The 5716-nt window shown below is 40.1% G+C and overlaps 1 protein-coding gene across 1 annotated transcript in view; it reads right to left on the bottom strand.

Moving 5' to 3' along the window:
* The window catches only part of LOC138976701 (kin of IRRE-like protein 2), a gene marked incomplete in the record, with an annotated part of 167169 nt that extends 163489 nt beyond the window's left edge, over positions 1-3680 (bottom strand). Inside the window, 1 exon segment of the mRNA XM_070349573.1 lies at positions 3539-3680.
* Between the last annotated feature and the right edge of the window lie 2036 nt (positions 3681-5716).

A 5716-nucleotide genomic window follows, 5' to 3' on the forward strand; every position in this document is an offset into this window, starting at 1 on the left:
AAAATGATGAAGAATAAGATAAACGTAAATTTGGATCGTTTTATGCACAAAATTGTAATTACAATTTTCAGATTTGTAATGACCAAAGTCATTAATTAATGTTTAAACCACCAAGCTGAAATGCAATACCGATGTCCGGCCTTCGTCGAAGATTGCTTGGCCAAAATTTCAATCAATTTGATTGAAAAATGAGGGTGTGACAGTGCCGCCTCAACTTTTACAAAAAGCCGGATATGACGTCATCAAAGACATTTATCGGAAAAAAGAAAACAAGTCCGGGGATATCATACCCAGGAACTCTCATGTCAAATTTCATAAAGATCGGTCCAGCGTAGTTTACTCTGAATCGCTCTACACACACACACGCACAGACACACATACACACACACACACACACACACACACACACACACACACACACACGCACACACACACACACACACACACACACACACACACACACACCACGACCCTCGTCTCGATTCCCCCTCTATGTTAAAACATTTAGTCAAAACTTGACTAAATGTAAAAAGAAAAAGAAAAAGAAGAAAGTAAGTAAAAGTCAAAGCGAAATGAACAGAAAGAGAGAAAGAAAGAAAGAAAGAAATAAAGAAAGAAAAAAAAGAAAGAAAGAAAGAAAGAAAGAAAGAAGAAAGAAAGTCAGAAAAAAGGAAACACAAAAACAAACAAACAAACAAACAAGCAAACAAACAAACAATTAAACAAACAAACAAACAATAAAACAAACAAACAAACAAACAAGCAAACAAAAACAAACAAACAAACAAACAAACAAACAAACAAACAAACAAACAGACAGACACACACACAAACAAACAAACACACAAACAAACAAACAGACAAACACACACACACACAAACAAATAAAGGCACTGAGGGAGATATAATCTTTCTTTTGTGTTTGATCAAATGATGTCCAGGAAGTCCTGCAACAACTTGCAATATATCGTGTAATCCCAGATCAAATACTTATCCGAACTCTTCGAAAGTTGCACGATTAGTCCGGATTCCAGTCTAATTGGATTTAGTTGTTTAAACCAGTATAAAAGTGTTTTGTGTGCTATTTTTGCGTTTCTTCACTTTATCGAAGCTCTCGTTTTGTTAAGAACACTACTGACTGTTGTCAGTTGTGTCTCTAATTTAATGATTCCGCAGAAAACGTTCCAAAAAGGAAGTCCAAATTAAAACAAGCAGCAAAACTAGAATGATGTTTATTCTGGCCAATGTTATCCTTCTTCGTAGACATGCCCAATGTCCTTTGTGTCTTTAGTGGGTTTCCGAAAACGAATGAAATGAATGTACAACCAAAAATAATGTTAGTTCTTCTTGTCCTAAAAAAAAGAGTATAAGAGTCGTGTACACATAATGAGATAGCTGGCAAACGAACAAATATTTACAGTAATAAAGGCAGAAAAAAAGGAAAACAAAAAAACAAAAAAACCATAAAAAGTACTGGGTTTAGAAGCACCCTTGTCCTTTTTGGTTATATATATCATTTCTCCCGAGCACTCCTTCCCTTTAAACGGTTGGAACTTCAAAAGACGGACGAAAAAAGAGCCAGAGAGAGAGCCAGACACACACACACACACACACACACACACATACACACACACACGCACGCACACACACATACACACACACACACACACACACACACACACACACACACACACACACACACACACACACACACACTCACACCCGAACATTTCGGTGCCAAAGCTTCGATGAGCACAATGGATATCAGACTTTGATCTTGGTTATAGCACCACGAACACAATTTGTATTTAATACTTATTGGCGATTTACAGAACCGCTCGGAAAAAAAGACAAATGTTTTCAGCGCGATAGCTAAAAAGGCAGGGACACAAATCCATCAATGTGGCTGAAAACAGTTGTAATAACACACACTTACTGAGTCTGAATACCCAAAACGTGTGATTGACAGCCGAACTAATCAACGGGGTCGTTATAGGTTATCAGCGTGTCATCGGGCATGAAGTGAACTATTCAATTGATCGCCGTTGATCAGGTTAATTAACGAATTATTTAGGTGGGATGATTCACTGAGTCAATCATTGACCTCAACATTAAAAAAACGCCGGCAGTTGCCATGTTAACAGCTATTAAACGCTCAGTCCTTCCCGTGTAAACAAATTGTATCGCCATCTCAGATCTGCCCAGGCTTTTACATAGGGTCAGGCTATACGTCAACTTGGTCACATACCAGTCTATGTAAACAGCTTGTGAAGAGGAGGCATTTCATGCTGATTCTTTACACCCCCGGTATAGGGGTGTGTGTAGGTTTCGGTCGATGTGTTTGTTTGTTTGTTTGTTTGTTTGTTTGTTTGTGTGTTTGTGTTCGCATATAGATCTCAAGAATGAACGGACCGATCGTCACCAAACTTGGTGAACAGGTTCTATACATTCCGGAGACGGTCCTTACAAAAATTGGGACCAGTCAAACACACGGTTAGGGAGTTATTGGTGGATTAAAATTATACAAGGACTTATAGAGGGACATCTTAATGGTCAAAGGGAAATAACCATTCTCACTCAGTCATTGCCACCAACTGAGAAAGTTATTTCCTTTTGACGGGGGTGTTTTTCCTACCTCGGAGGAATTTCTTGTTTTTTAAAGTTTCCTTTGAGAAATTAAATAGCAAATAAATCCCCACTCTGCTCAGGGTGGTGATATCTGGTATGTGTTCAAATGGAGGGACGGCCTTAACCCATGTAAACAACAAAACTGGCAATGCACCATACATGTCCTTACACTCATTTTGAAGCTGGGGAAAACATCATTTACGCATTTTATGTGCAGGGGGCCAGGTAGCTTATTTAGTTAATAGAGCACTGGTCTTGTTATCCGCGGGAAAAGGGTTGGAATTAGCCAGACGGTGACGGACACGAATATACTGTATGAATTGTGCAGACTCAGAGACGGTATCCATGTCCCACACCGTGTCACCACTGTGGCACATAAAAGACCTCGTTCGCTCTGCAAAAAGTACAAGTGGTTGATTACACCTAAAAAACCCAAAAAAACGCAGACACCGGGGTAGTGTGACTCTGTTGCTGCTAGCTTTCTAATGGGAGATATCGGCCCGACTTTCCCGGCGATGGGAAATCAATATGAACAAAAAATGAAATAACGCTCGTCTCGTACAGAATATACTAAAAGTGGAACATTTTCTTTTTGCGTGACTTTCAAAAGAAAAGGTGTATTATTCAAACACCTAGCAACCAACAGTTATGCATGGCAAATTGACTTTTTTCGTCACTATTTAGCAGTAAGAACAATGAAAACAATAGCATCCCTTCCACAGGCTGCAATGAATGTCCCTTCCAGTCCAGGCAGACTCTGGGCATTGGTAAGTAAAATAGTACTATAATGAAGAGAAAAGTTCAACAACAAAATGGGCAGTTATAAAAACGTACTTAATTTGGAAAAAAGTCGTCAAGTACCGCACCCCGCTTTTAGCAAAGTAACACACCCACTTTCCACAAAACTCACCAGAAAACGCGAAGAAAAAGTAATCCAAAGAATAGAGGAAACTCGTCTTCCAACAGTTTCAATCACTAATCAAAAAACGTCTACAATTTTTGTTTGCACGTCCATTGACAAAATACACAAGTACTACTACAACCGATCACAAAAATCCATGATTTCAAAGCAACTTCGCGCACACGCGGCCACAGTGGTTTCAAGTATAGTGCGCTGAGTTGCCCGTCCCAAGGTTCTGCTCGCGACGGGACGATGGGCTGGCTGAGACTAGTGCGGCATTGTCTTGGCTATCCCATTCTCCGAGATCAGGAGCGGGGCTGGCGAGTCTACTACTTCTCCTCCGCGATCAGAGAGTTCGCTCTTACTCGCTCTCTCGAGGGCTTTACGTTTTGTTGATCAATGCGTTAGGGTTTCTCGCTTGCTTTCAGCTTGTTGAAGTCGGAACAGAAGCGAGGAAGCAAGTCTCTCACTCAGGTATTTGAAGCCACCGGGGTGCTGTCTGCATCACTACCAGCGACAGAAGACGAGCGCTGTTATTTTTTCTCGAGTGAATGATTATGTTATGCATGATTGAGACGGAATTGTTTGGGCTGACAATTCCGCAGCGGCAGACTATTCCATGCACGAAGTGGGAGAGGGGCTTAATGTTTCCAAAGAATGAAGGTTATGGGCGCTCGAGACAGAAGGTTGGGAGCTAAAAGAGTTGTACAGAAACTGAGCGCTGTGTGTGATTGAGTGGAAGGATCTTCTGACTTGAAAGGAACATACCATGAAATGTTGATGCCAAAGAAGAAGTGGTTGGACTCAGTTACAAAGCTTCCTCTCATTCGTGTGTGGGGTGGCATTACAAATTGGAATTAAGACTACAGTGGTTGGAAGGTTTTAGTGACAAAGAGACAAACGTCAACGTTAAACAACTGAATTGTCGTATTGAATGCCTTGTAATGCGGATAGGTGTTGTTTTAGGGTAATCAGTATACAAATAATTGGCTGTAGGTTTGCAGATAATTTCAAGTCCAACAGCTGTCGTTAGAATTATAGATGCTTCTTCCAAAAGCGCGCACACACACACACACACACACACACACACTAAGAATAAGTGCCCACGACCTGAACATTGTAACTGGTAGATACAGCAATACACCTAGGGAAAATAGATTATGTGAAACATGTGGAGTAATAGAAGATGAAATACATTTTCTAGATAACTGCATAGAAAACAACCAATTACGAAAATCTGTCATGAGTGAAATTAATCGACCTATATATTCATATGATGTACCAAGTCACCTTTTGCAAGTAGACAAAGTACAAACTAAATTGGGAGAATGTGTATATAATTGCTTCCAAAACAAAGAAACAATGTAATCATTTAGTTATTTATCTTCCCGTGTCTCATAAGTGCAGATGGCTGATACCACCTAAACACTTGTGTATCTCCTCTATAGTCGGGGTAAATCCCGGGAACATGTCCCTGATGGCTTTGCCGTGATGGCGCACAAACTTGACTTTCTCTGTCAATCCTTCAATCACGTGTGGGTGTTATGGCGGGTTTTACTATTGAAATTATGACAACAGTGTATCAGTCATTTTCTTTTCATTTTTTTAGACAATGAGACATGCAGTTACTTAAATGCAGTTGGTTACATGGCGGCCTTTGTAGTTGATAACGTTGTCAACACACTATTTCAAATCGCGTTAAAAGTTGAGCAATAGTTTTTATATTTTTCAATACGAGTGTCACACTGCATGAACGCGTTTCAGTTCTTGAGCTTTATTGTCGAATCAAAGATGCAAGCTTTGCGCCAAGACCCTTAACACAAGAATGTTAAAATGTGGCGTATGCTGCACCCACATTTTTGTGTTGAAAACCGTGTCCTTTTAAGCGTAATGATCATGATTTTCATGTTTTTGCTAACACGTTGCCAACCTGAAGCACACACGAAATAAGAAAAGCAATTGTTTATACGAATCACCGTCGTCATTAGTAATATGGACCAGAAACCGTTATATGCTGATATATTTCAACGGGTATTGTCATTGAAGAAAACAAGAGAATGTCCTACTTTTGAACCCAAACTTGACTCTACTGTGACCTTGAAACATGACCGGGATCAACCAGATAGGATTAGTTAGCTCAAACTTGACCCCGCTGTAAACCGCCTGTCTGTCTGTTTGTCTGGCTGG

The sequence above is a fragment of the Littorina saxatilis genome, linkage group LG1 (assembly GCF_037325665.1).
Source record: "Littorina saxatilis isolate snail1 linkage group LG1, US_GU_Lsax_2.0, whole genome shotgun sequence".
In the NCBI taxonomy this organism is placed as follows: Eukaryota; Metazoa; Mollusca; class Gastropoda; order Littorinimorpha; family Littorinidae; genus Littorina; species Littorina saxatilis.